The sequence below is a fragment of the Nicotiana sylvestris genome, chromosome 7 (genome assembly GCF_000393655.2).
Source record: "Nicotiana sylvestris chromosome 7, ASM39365v2, whole genome shotgun sequence".
Classification (NCBI taxonomy): domain Eukaryota; kingdom Viridiplantae; phylum Streptophyta; class Magnoliopsida; order Solanales; family Solanaceae; genus Nicotiana; species Nicotiana sylvestris.
This window is the reverse complement of record NC_091063.1, coordinates 151,755,945-151,770,142: the sequence shown is the minus strand read 5'-3', so window position 1 is coordinate 151,770,142 and position 14,198 is coordinate 151,755,945. Positions and strand designations below refer to the sequence as shown.

Genomic DNA, 14,198 nt, shown 5'->3' with positions numbered 1-14,198 from the left:
AAACGTTGGTGAAAGGTGATATGATATAGCTTGTTACGATGTTAAAACGTTATGAATGTTTACGACATACAGTTAGGTTGCATGTAAGGCAATGTTGTCAATCAATTTGTATAATAATTCTTTTCTTATCAACTTGATGCCTATTCACCCTCATAAATAAATTAACCAAACAATTAGGCCAATTAGATCAAAAGCAAGTATATGAGAATAAAATGAGGTGTACAAGCATAAATTACAATACTTATATCAATGGTAAGTAGAAATAGAATTTGCACTAAATAAGAAATAAATAAAAATTGTTCAAAAATACTTCTTCCCTTCATAAATCATTTTGTGAGTTTCATATGTCCCTCATTCTTTGGTATATGTATATATGTTGTATTTGTGAAGAATAGTATTAATCATGTTCTTATTCTTTATTTTGAATTTGAATAGTCTTGGATGAACATAAATTATACGCGGAAATTCTAATCGACGGGCAACATTTAATAAATTGTGGATTCTTTTTTTCAAGAATTAAAAGGTATCTTAAATGGAGATTTCTCGTGATATAATAAACATTTTGTGGAAATTTCATAATACCATTACAGTATTTTGCGCAATTAGGGATGCGTTCGCGTACCCTGATCATATTTAAAAGCAAATTCGGATTATGCGTACGCGCAATTTCGAGCGAATATTTTAAAGTATTTCTCCGCGGATGTCAAAAATAATTTCATATAACCCGAGATGTGTAGTTCATTGTCCAAATAAAAGGATGATGATGTTCCGTATTTTATTTTTAATTTTCGAATATATATTTTTTATATATAACATGGACAATTTTATTGTGTACACGTACGCGTGGCACAATCCCTGGTACTTATAAAAAATATATAATACGAATATACGTATGCGTAATTCGTCCATATAATTGTAAACAATAAGTAAAAAGCGGTAGTAAAATTATGCAATAAAAACGTATTTAGTAAAAAATCAAGATAATTAAGCCAATAATAAAAACAGTTAAGCGACCGTGCTAGAACCACGGAATTCGGAAATGCCTAACACCTTCTTCCGGATTAACAGAATTCCTTACTCAGGATTTCTGGTTCGCAGAATAATAAACAGAGTCATATTCTCCTCGATTCAGGGATTAAAATTGGTGACTTGGGACGCCTTAAAATTCCCAGGTGGCGACTCTGAAATAATTAAATAAATCCCGTTTCGACTGTCCTTTAATTGGAGAAAACTCCCCACGCGCCCCGCGGGTGCGGTAAAAAGGAGGTACGACATGCTCACCTTAGAACTTTTGGTTGCTTGTGTTATGCCATTGCTCCTAAATTTCATAGAGACAAATTTGAGCCAAGGTTTGTTCCCTGTGTTTTCTTAGGTTATCCCTTTGCTAAGAAAGGCTACAAATTATATAATCTCACTTCTAAATCTTGTTTTGTCTCTAGAGATGTTGTCTTCCATGAGTATGTCTTTCCCTTTGCCCTTCCTTCTTTTTCTTCTTCTCCTTCTACACATGCATCTATATTCTCCCCTCCTCATGTTCCATCTCATGTTCCTCATGTTCCTTCATCCTTTTCTATTACATTAAAGATTTAATTTGTATTATTTTAATTGCATAAAATAAATTAGGGATCTCCTGGAACCTCTTGGAGGATGAATTTCCTTATATGTTAATATAGATTTGCCTTAATATTTTCTCTGTTTGTTTAACTATATTGTGATTGTTGTTGATTGAAGGGACCTCAATCATGTCACGACCCTAAACCTAGACCCGGTCGTGATGGCGCCTCTCGTGAAGACAAGGTCAGCCGACACACTCCCAAATTTATTTTATACAATTAAAATAATAGAAATTAAATCTTTAATGTAATAATAATCCCAACATAAGGTGAAACAGTACAGTTGCAGAATAGACATAGCCCGACACCGGGGTGTCACCAGCCATTAGCATCTACGAACCGATTTAAAATAGGAAGAGTGTACATAGTCTGTTACAGAATTAAAACAAGAGAAAATAAGATAAAGGGAGAAGCACTGGGATGCGAACGCCGAGCAGCTACCTAGTGAATCTCCGAATCCGCCTGAGCTGGAAGAATCAACACTCACTAGCGGGACCTGAAACGCCTGAATCTGCACACAGGGTGCAGGGAGTAAAGTGAGTACTCCAACTCAGTGAGTAATAATAATAAATGAAGACTGAGCGATAAGAAATCACGTAAAGGAACATCGACATGTTATAAGGAACAGTATAAAGCCAGTAAAAGCAATGAAACAGTGAAAACATGTAAAGTCACCTTAGTTCAGTTTAAGCTTCCTTAAAATACCTTTTTAACAGTTAAGCAAGTAAATGACTGACAGCTAGAAAAGATAAACACATAAAGAACCGCCTCTCGGGCACAATGTCAACAGAATCCGCCCATCGGGCAATATCATGGAACAACACCAGCCCCTCGAGCTATATCTCACACCACAATGGGTACCCGCGCTCACTGGGGGTGTGCAAACTCCAGGAGGGGCCCCTTACGGCCCAAGCGCAATATCAAGCCATCTCGTATCATAATCAATAGGCTCTCAGCCTCATATCAACAAGCCACCTCGTGGCATACAATCTTAGGCCCTCGGCCTCATAATCATAAATCAGTGTATCCTCACAACACAGGCCCTCGGCCTTATTCAGTCAGAATCTCATAAGCCACTCGGGCAACAGTAAAACATGATGCTCAGCCCAAATTATCATTTAAAATATCATTTAATGTATTAAAATAGAGTAAACATGGCTGAGTTATGAAAATAATAGAATATAGCATGACCGAGTACAAGTATAAAGTCAAAACAGTGAGGAAATATCTGTAAAAATACCCTAAGGGTCCAAATAGTTGGCACGAGGCTCAAATATGACATTCCACCCAAAACATGATGATAGCAAACAATTTTCAATCAAATATGCGGTAAAACAGTCATTAAGGACGGACTAAGTCACAATCCCCAACGGTGCACGACCCCACGCTCGTCATCTAGCGTGTGTGTCACCTCAATATAGCACAACGATGTGAAATCTGAGGTTTCTTACCCTCAGGACAACATTTAAAATCATTACTCACCTCAATCCAGTCCAAACTCTAGCCCGGGACGCCTTTGCCCATCGAATCGACCTCAACTCGCATCGAATCTATCCAAAATCAGAATCACGATATCAAAATATTCTAAGGGAACGAAGCCCATGCGAAAATAATCAATTTACAACATAAATCCCAAAATTATCCAAAACCCGACCCCCGGGCCCACATCTCGGAATTCAATTAAAATTTGAATCTATAGTGTCCTTATCTCTCCACGAGTTCATACATATCAAAAGTCCCAAAATCCAACCACAAATGGCCCCTCAAATCCTCAAGTCTGGGTCTTCAATACCAAGCCCTAGTTTACCAACTTTTAACCCTTAATTTCCATTAAATACAGCTCTAATCCGTGAAATAATACTATAGGATCGATTATTAGACTCAAAAATCTTACCTCCACACGATATCCCTTGATTCCCTCTTCAAAATCTCCCAAAAGCTCCAAAACCGACTTGAAATGTTGAAGAACAACTCAAAAATCGCGAAGGAATGCTTTTACACCTTCTGGCCCAGGGATTCCGCACTTGCGGCCAATTTCCCGCTCCTGCGCAACCGCTTCTTTGGTCCGAGCACCGCTTCTGCGGTCACCACTTAAAATTCCAGGCGCCGCATCTGCGAAGAAATTCCCGCACCTGTGCTACCGTAGGTGCGCCTACCTAGCCGCTTCTGCGACTCCAGCTCTCCTTGGCCCCCTTCCGCTTCTGCGACTACAAACTCGCTTCTGCGAGACTGCACATGCGGTCCCCTAGTCGCAGGTGCGGCTATGATAGCAATGGAACATCTTCAACTGCCAAAACAAACTTCCAAACTTTCCTCCAACCATCTGAAATCACCTTGAGGCCCCCGGGACCTCAACCAAAAGCACAAACAAGTCACATATCACCATCCAAACTTATACCAATCTTCAAAACACCTCAAACAACATCGAATCAATCAAATCACATCGAATTCAAGCCTACGGTTCCAAAATCTTCTGAATTACACTTTTGATCAAAAAGTCCACCAAACCACATCCGAATGACCTGAAATTTTGCACACACATACCAAATGACACAACAAACCTACTGCAACTTCCGTAATTCCATTTCGACCCCTATATCAAAATCTCACCTATCAACCGGAAAATTCCAAAATACCTTTTTTCGCCAATTCAAGCGTAAATCCACTCCGAACCTCCAAAATGCATTCCCATCACGCTCCTAAGTCTCAAAACACCTCCCGAAGATATCCGAACCATCGAAACTTACATCTGAGCCCTTTAACACATAAGTCAACATACGGTTGACTTTTCCAACTTAAGCCTTCTCAAAAGAGCTATGTGTCTCAAACCTTACCAAAACCTTTCCGAACCCGAGCCAACCAACCCGATCACGCATAGAATCGATAAACATAGGAATAAGAAGCAGAAATGGGGGAAATGGAGTGGTAACTCATGAGACGACTGGCCGGGTTGTCACATCCTCCCCCTCTTAAACAAACGTTCGTCCTCGAACGAGTTAAGAAACATACTTGAAGCCTCAAACAGGTGAGGATATCGGCTCCGCATCTCCCGCTCGGTCTCCCAGGTAGCCTTCTCCATGGGCTGACCTCTCCACTGCGCTTTTACTGAAGCTATATCCTTTGATCTCAACTTTCAAACCTGACGCCCCAAAATAGCTACTGGGAATCATAAGTCAAATCATCATCTAACTAAACTGTGCTGAAATCTAGAACATGAGACGAATCCCCAATATACTTCCGGAGCAGAGAAACATGAAATATCGGATGCACACTCGACAAGCTGGGTGGAAAAGCAAGCTTATAAGCCCTCTCTCCAATCCTTCGAAGCACCTCAAAAGGCCTAATGAACTAAGGACTCAATTTACCCTTCTTCCCAAATCTTATAACACCCTTCATGGGCGAAACCTTCAACAGAACCTTCTCACCAACCATGTGGGACACATTCGGAACCTTCCTATCAGCATAACTCTTTTTCCTCGACTGTGCTATATGAAGCCTCTCCTGAATAACCTTCTCCTTTTTTAAAGTATCTTGCACCAAGTCTGTCCCCAATAGCCTAGCCTCACCCGGCTCAAACCAACCAATTGGAGATCTACACCGCCTCCCATACAAAGTCTCATATGGAGCCATCTAAATACACAACTGGTAGCTGTTGTTATAGGCAAACTCTGCGAGCAGTAGAAACTGATCCCATGACCCTCTGAAATCAATGACACAAGCATGCAACATGTCCTCCAATATCGGAATAGTACGCTCGGACTGCCCATCCGTCTGAGGGTGAAAATTTGTGCTCAACTCAACCTTAGTACCCAACTCTCGCTGCACCGACCTCCAAAACTGCGAAGTAAACTGAGTGCCCCTATCTAAAATGATGGAAATTGGGACACCATGCAAACAAACAATCTCCCGGATATAGATCGCTACCAACTGCTTTGAAGAATAAGTAGTACACACAGGAATGAAGTACGCGGACTTGGTCAGCCGATCCACAATCACCCAAATAGCATCAAACTTCTTCAAAGTCTTTGGGAGTCCAACTACAAAGTCCATAGTGATCCGCTCCCACTTCCACTCTAGAATATCCATCCGCTGAAGCAAGCCACCCGGTCTCTGATGCTCATATTTCACCTGCTGACAATTGAGACACCGAGCTACAAATCCCACAATGTCTTTCTTCTTTATCCTCCACCAATAATGCTGTCTCAGCTCCTGATACATCTTCGCGGCACCCGGATGAATAAAATATCGCGAACTATGGGCCTCCTGTAGAATGAACTCCCGAAGCCCATCTACATTGGGTACACATATCCGGCCCTACATCCTCAACACTCCATCATCACCAATAGTCACATCTCTGGCATCATCATGCTAAACTTTGTCCTTAAGGACAAGCTAATGTGGATCATCATACTGGCGCTCTCTGATGCGATCATATAAGGAAGATCGATAAATCACACAAGCCAATACCTAACTGGGCTCCGAAATATCCAACCTTACGAACCGATTGGCCAAGGCCTGAACATCAACTGCAAAAGGTCTCTCCCCAACTGGAATATATGCCAAACTCCCCATACTCACCGCCTTTCGGCTCAAAGAATCGGTCACCACATTGGCCTTCCTCAGATGGTACAATATAGTGATATCATAATCCTTTAGCAACTCCAACCATATCTGCTGCCTCAAATTGAGATCCTTCTACTTGAAAAAATGCTGGAGGCTATGATGATCAGTAAACACCTCACAAGACACACCATACAAATAATGCTTCCAAATCTTCAGCGCTTGAACAATGGCAACCAACTCCAAATCATGAATAGGGTAGTTCTTCTCATGGGGCTTCAACTGGCGAGAAGCATAAACAATAACTCTACCTTCCTACATCAATACACACCCAATACCAACTCTCGAAGCATCACAATACACGGTATATGAACCTGAAGCTAATGGCAAAACTAACACTAGAGTTGTGATCAAGGCTGTCTTGGGCTTCTGAAAGCTCTCCTTACACTCATCCGACCATACAAATGAAGCACCTTTCTTGGTCAACTTGGCCAAGGGCGATGCGATAGATGAGAATTCCTGAATAAACCATCGGTAATAACCCGCCAAACCAAGAAAGCTGCGAATCTCTGTGGCTGAGGACAGTCTGGGCCAACTCTGAATCGCCTCTATCTTCTTCGGATCAACCTGAATACCCTCACTAGACACTATGTTCCCCAAGAAAGCCATTGAACTAAGCCAAAACTCACACTTGGAGAATTTTGCATAAAGCTTCTCCTCCTTCAATCTCTACAACACAACCCTCAAATGCTCCGCGTGCTCCTCCTGACTACGCAAGTACACCAGAATATCATCAATGAAGACTATGACAAACGAGTCGAGATAAGGCCGGAACATGTTGTTCATCAAATGCATGAACGATGTTGGGTCATTGGTCAGCCTAAAAGACATCACCAAGAACTCATAATGACCATATCGGGTCCTAAAAGCCGTCTTAAGAATATTTGAGTCCCTGATCTTCAATTGGTGATAACCTAAACGAAGATCAATCTTGGAGAACACTCTCGCTCCCTGAAGTTGGTCGAATAAATCATCAATGCGAGGCAAATGATACTTGTTCTTAACTATTACTTTGTTCAACTGCCTATAATTAATACACATCCTCATTGTTCCATCCTTGTTCTTCACAAATAGAACCGGTGCACCCAAGGCGACACACTAGGCCGAATGAACCCCTTATCAAAGAGTTCCTGAAGCCGCTCCTTCAACTCTTTCAACTCCGCTGGTGCCATACGATACGGCGGAATATCCCTATCCGGCAGCATGCCCGGCAGGTCTGCAGGAAACACATCGAGAAAATCCCTCACAACTGGAACAGAATCAGTACTGGGAGTTTCTACACCGATATCCCTCACAAAGGCTAGATACGAAAGACAACCCTTCCTAACCATACGCTAGCCTTCAAGAATGAAATTACCCTACTAGGAACATAATTAGTCAAACCTTACCACTCAATCCATGGCACACCCGGTATAGCCAATGTCATTGTCTTAGCATGACAGTACAGAATATCACGACATGGAGATAGCCAATCCATGCCCAAAATAACATCGAAGTCTACCAGACATAATAACAACAGATACACTCGGGTCTCCAGACCCCCAATAGTCACCACACACGACCGGTACACACGGTCTACAACAACAGTATCGCCCATCAGAATAGATACATGAACATGTGAAACAAGAGACTCACGGGGTGTATCCAAATAACGAGCAAAGTATAATGACACATAGGAATAAGTGGAATCGGGATAAAATAATACAGACGCATCTTTGTGATAGACTGAGACAATACCTATAATAGCAGTATCAGAAGCAATAACATCGGGTCTAGATGGAAGTGCATAGAAACGGGCCTTACCGCCACCTGATCGACCTCCCCCTCTAGGGAGACCCCTAGCTGACTGACCTCCACCCTTAGTTGGGTGGGTGGGTGGTGGTTAAGTAACCGGCGCTAAAGCCGATGGCTGACTCCTCTACTAAGACGTACCCACAAGACGACGAGGACACTGCCTCCACATATGACCCATCTCTCCACACTCATAGCAACTCCTAGGTGTTGGAGATGGGGACTGAAAGGAACCCCTAGCACCGGAATGACTAGCAGATGCACCTGGCGTAGAAGAGCCCTGAACTGATGGAGAACGGGATGAACTCTGAGCTGGAAGGGCACTAAGTGATGATTGACCCTGATGAGAACTGTGAGAACCATGACCCGATAATGCCTCACGATAACCTAGGTGAGCTGGCTGAGCATGCCTGAATGGACAGCCTCTGCCGTGCTGAAACTAACCTCTCAAAGGAGCACCACCATAACTACCAAATCCTCGAAGCGTCTTGGCCTCCCTCTTATCTCGTTCCTGGAGACGAATTTACTCAATCCCACGATCAATATCTACAACCTCCTCAAAAGTAGCACCAGTAACCCTCTCTCTGGTTATAAGAATACGAAGCTGATAAGTGAGGTCATCAACAAACCTCCTAATCCTCTCTCTATCTGTCGGAACCAACAAAATCGCATGGACTCAAAGAACCTCATCTCATACTGCGTTACAGTCATCTCTCCCTAATGCAACCACTTGAACTGCCTAAGCAGCTCCTCTCTACGAAACTGTGGCACAAACTTTTCTAAAAAGAGAACGGAGAACTACTGTCAGGTAAGGGGTACTACACCAACAGGCCTACGCCTATCAAAAGCCTCCCACCAAGTGAAGGCGGCTCCAGAAAAGTAAAATGTAGTGAAAGTGACCCCGCTGGTCTTCAGAATACCCGCAGTGAGAAGAATCCGCTGACACTTGTCCAAGAAACCCTAGGCATCCTCGCCTTTTGCACCACTGAAAATCGGAGGCTGAAGTCTACCAAACCTCTCCAACCTATGTTGCTCGTCCTCTGGCATGTCAGAAGCTACATAGTCCTGAGTAGCTGCAACTGGCTGGGCTGGATGTGCCCCCGGTGTCTGAAGTCCCTGCACGACCTGCTCAGGTGTGTAAGCGGTGGGAGTCTGAGTGCCTCCCCTGGCCTAAGAAGTAGCTGCGGCTGTAGTAACTAAAACCGCCTGAGCAAGGCCAGTGCATACTGATAGAATCTGAGTCAAGGCCTCTTGAAGACTCGGAATCACAATGGGCACAACTGGTGCCTGAACTGGTGCTGATGGAGCGTCCACAACTAGGACTTTATCCTGAACTAGGGCAGCTGGTGGATCTGGAGGTGCTGTCCTAGCTGCTATGCGGGCCACACCCCTACCCCTCCACGACCACATCCTCGGCCTCTAGTGGCCATAGCTGGTGGTACTTGTGGTCATCCATCCTGACTGATAGCGCGTGTCCTCACCATCTGTGAGTGAATAGAATAACAAAAGTTTAGTACACGGATCAACAGATTCACACGACAAAAATTTCAAGAATATGAAGTTTTTCATAAAAGTTCTGCAGCCTCTCGAGGATAAATACAGACGTCTCTGTACCGATCCTTAAGACTCTACTAAACCTGCTCATGACTCGTGAGACCTATGTAACCTAAGCTCTGATACCAACTTGTCATGACCCTAAACCCATACCCGGTCGTGATGGCACCTCCCGTGAAGACAAGGTCAGCCGACACACTCCCAAATTCATTTTATGCAATTAAAATAATACAAATTAAATCTTTAATGTAATAAAAATCCCAACATAAGGTGAAACAGTACAGTTGCGGAATAAACATAGCCTTTATCGGGGTATCACCAGTCATGAGCATAAACTAACCGATTTAAAACTGGAAGAGTCTACATAGTCTATTACAAAATTAAAACAAGAGAAAATAAGATAGAGGGAGAAGCAATGAGTTACGAACGCCGAGCAGCTACCTAGTAAATCTCCAAATCCGCCTGAGCTAGAAGAATCAACACTCGCTAGCGGGACCAGAAGCGCCTGAATCAGCACACTGGGTGCAGGGAGTAAAGTGAGTACTCCAACTCAGTGAGTAATAATAATAAATGAAGACTGAGCGATAAGAAATCACGTAAAGGCACATCGACATGTTATAAGGAACAGTATAAAGCCAGTAAAAGCAATGAAACAGTGAAAACATGTAAAGTCACCTTAGTTCAGTTTAAGCTTCCTTAAAATACCTTTTTAACAGTTAAGCAAGTAAATGACTGACAGCTAGAAAAGATAAACACATAAAGAACCGCCTCTCGGGTACAATGTCAACAGAATCCACCCATCGGGCAATATCATGGAACAACACCAGCCCCTCGGGCTATATCTCACATCACAATGGGTACCCGCACTCACTGAGGGTGTGCAGACTCCGGGAGGGGCCCCTTACGGCCCAAGCGCAATATCAAGCCATCTCGTGTCAAAATCAATAGGCTCTCGGCCTCATATCAACAAGCCACCTCGTGGCGTACAATCTTAGGCCCTCGGCCTCATAATCATAAATCAATGTATCCGCACAACACAGGCCCTCGGCCTTACTCGGTCAGAATCTTATAAGCCACTCGGGCAATAGTAAAACATGATGCTCAGCCCAAATTATCATTTAATGTATTAAAACAAAGTAAGCATGGCTGAGTTATGAAAACAGTAGAATATAGCATGACTGAGTACAAGTATAAAGTCAAAACAATGAGGAAATATCAGTAAAAATCCCCTAATGGTTCAAATAGTTGGCACGAGGCACAAATATGGCATTCCGCCCAAAATATGATGATAGCAAACATTTTTCAATCAAATACGCGGTAAAACAGTCATTCGGGACGGACTAAGTCACAATCCCCAATGGTGCACGACCCCACGCTCGTCATCTAGCGTGTGCGTCACCTCAATATAGCACAACGATGTGAAATCCGGGGTTTCATACCTCAGGACAACATTTAAAATCATTACTCAACTCAATCCGGTCCAAACTCTAGCTCGCGACGCCTTTGCCCCTCGAATCGGCCTCAACTCGCGTCGAATCTATCCAAAATCAGAATCACGACGTCAAAATATACTAAAGGAACGAAGCCCATGCGAAAATAATCAATTTACAACATAAATCCCGAAATTAACCAAAACCCGAGCCCCAGGCCCACGTCTCAGAATTCGATAAAATTTATATCAATAGGGTCCTTATCTCTCCACGAGTTCATACATATCAAAAGTCCCAAAATCTGACCACAAATGGCCCCTCAAATCCTCAAGTCTAGGTCTCCAATAGCAAGCCCTAGTTTACCAACTTTTAACCCTTAATTTCCATTAATTACAGCTCTAATCCATGAAATAATACCACAGGATCGATTATTAGACTCAAAAATCTTACCTCCAAACGATATCCCTTGATTCCCTCTTCAAAATCTCCCAAAAAGCTCCAGAACCGACTTGAAATGGTGAAGAACAACTCAAAAATCGCGAAGGAATGCTTTTATACCTTCTGGCCCAGGGATTCCGCACCTGCAGCCATTTCCCCGCTCCTGCACAACCGCTTCTGCGGTCCGAGCACCACTTCTGCAGTCACCACTTAAAATTCCAAGCGCCGCATCTGCGAAGAAATTCCCGCACCTGCGCCTACCTAGCCGCTTCTGCGGCTCCAGCTCTCCTTGACCCCCTTCCGCTTCTGTAACTACAAACTCGCTTCTGCGAGACTGCAACTACGGTCCCCTAGCCGCAGGTGCGGTTATGACAGCAATGGAACATCTTCAACTGCCAAAACCAACTTCCAAACTTTCTGCCAACCATCCGAAATCACCCCGAGGCCTCCGGGACCTCAACCAAAAGCAAAAACAAGTCACATATCACCATCCAAACTTATACCAATCTTTAAAATACCTCAAACAACACCAAATCACATCGAATTCAAGCCTAAGGTTCCAAAATCTTTTGAATTACGCTTTTGATCAAAAAGTCCACCAAACCACGTCCAAATGACCTGAAATTTTGCACACACATCCAAATGACACAACGAACCTATTGCAACTTCTAGAATTCCATTCCGACCCCTATATCAAAACCTCCTCTATTAACCGAAAAATGCCAAAATACCATTTTTGCCAATTCAAGTCTAAATCCACTCCGAACCTCCAAAACGCATTCCGATCACGCTCCTAAGCCTCAAATCACCTCCCGAAGCTATCAGAACCATCAAAACTCACATTCGAGCCCTTTAACACATAAGTCAACATCCAGTTGACTTTTCCAACTTAAGCTTCCTCAAAAGAGACTAAGTGTCTCAAACCTTACCAAAACATTTCTGAACCCGAGCCAACCAATCCAATCACGCATAGAATCAATAAAAAAGCAATAAAAGTAGAAATGGGGGAAACGGAGCGATATCGGGTCGTCACAAGTCGGTTGTGCCTATTTATTATGCATTACTCATGAGAGAGTGTATATTTAGGTATTTGTTGAACAACACCACTCCTAACGTATATGGTGGATCAATACGAAAGGTTTAAAGGTGGGATTAAGGATAACGAAACCTTGGGTGAGATCAAAGTGAGCTATAACTAAGGCCAGCTAGCGTAATTTGGGAGAATATGTCTAGTATATTGTTGTAATTACTCGGGAGAGAGTTACGATAGTCAGAGTGCTCATGATCGATAGAGAAGACTTAGGCAAATTTATAGCAAACATAGCAGAAAGGATTCCAATAAGAGAGGAAATCAGAACATTGGACCATTCTCATTCTTGTTTACAACCATTTTATAGCTAGTTCTTAGTTACTGCATTTTTATTACATAATATTTGGTTAATAAACACCCAAGTTGTTACTCAAATATTTCTGAAGATTGAATATGTGAATTTATGTGAGTCCAATAGTTGTGATCGATAGGTTAATTCCCTGTGGGATTCCACTCCAGACTTGTTAACCGGAATATATTTGTAGCGACCCCTTTGTCCTTTTTATAAGGCATAATTGGGTGTGATCAAATTTTGGCGCCGTTCCTGGGGAATTAACGGTGTTATTGATTGTAGTTAAAAAGAAGTGCAAGAATTCTTAGTGTAGTCAATTTTCTTCAATTTAAACTAACCATTAAAATTCTAACATTTGTAGTTGTGGTTGTTACAGGTGCATGCCTAGAAACTCCTCAAGAACTGGTGAATTGTTCAAAGCATTATCAAATCCCGAGAAGGTGTTTAAGGCATTGAACCGTGCAAATAGGAAAGGCAAATAACAACAGAACTCAACCAAAAAAATTGAACGGTACATGGAAGACGACGATCTAAACAACAGAGACAACATGAATGACCCAAACAACAGAAACAACGCAAATGACCCAAATGATCAGGGTGTGGCACCTCTTGTGCCAGAAGCAGCACTATATGACTAGGCACAACCCACAGCTAATAACTTAGCAACTGCTATTGTAGTCCCTCATATACAAGCACATTCATTCCAGATCACAAATAACATGCTACATCTATTGAAGAACAAGAGACTATTCTCTGGCTCATACGTTGAAGATCCTTACCAGCATCTCAAGAATTTCCTGTCAATTTGTTCCATGCAGAGGCAACACAACGTGACACTAGAAGCAATACGTTTGTTGTTGTTTCCATTCTCAGTGACAGGAGCAGCCCAGACTTGGCTTAATTCACTCGCTATCAACTCCATCACTACTTGGGAGGAATTAGTCAAGCAATATTTCAGCAAATTTCATCCATCCAACAAGACTGCTCAGCAAATTGATGAGATATTGAGCTTCAAACAGAAACCAACTAAGACGCTACATGAAATGTGGGAGAGATTCAAGGGTCTGCTGGTTACATATCCACATCATGGTATTCTGGGGCAGATGTTGGGGTAGAGATTTTACATGGGTTTGGCATATAGTTTGAAAGCCAATGTTCATACCTCAGCAGGTGGAGCATTTTTGAGCAAAACATTCAGAGAGAGCAAGATTCTACTTGACAAGATGGCACAAAACTCATGATGGACAACAAGAAATGCTCCAATCACTCTTGTGGTTCACTCAGTAGCTCTAGACCCGGCTAACTCCATAGTTGAAAATATGGCCACTCTAATGACACAAATGAGCATCCTTACCAAGAAGGTTGAAGAA

The 14,198-nt window shown here is 42.6% G+C and overlaps 1 non-coding gene across 1 annotated transcript; it reads right to left on the bottom strand.

Annotated features, from left to right (window-relative positions):
- Positions 1-13,815: 13,815 nt before the first annotated feature.
- Positions 13,816-13,921, bottom strand: LOC138874225 (small nucleolar RNA R71). The gene has a single exon (XR_011401269.1). It is a non-coding gene; the product is annotated as a small nucleolar RNA R71 (small nucleolar RNA).
- Between the last annotated feature and the right edge of the window lie 277 nt (positions 13,922-14,198).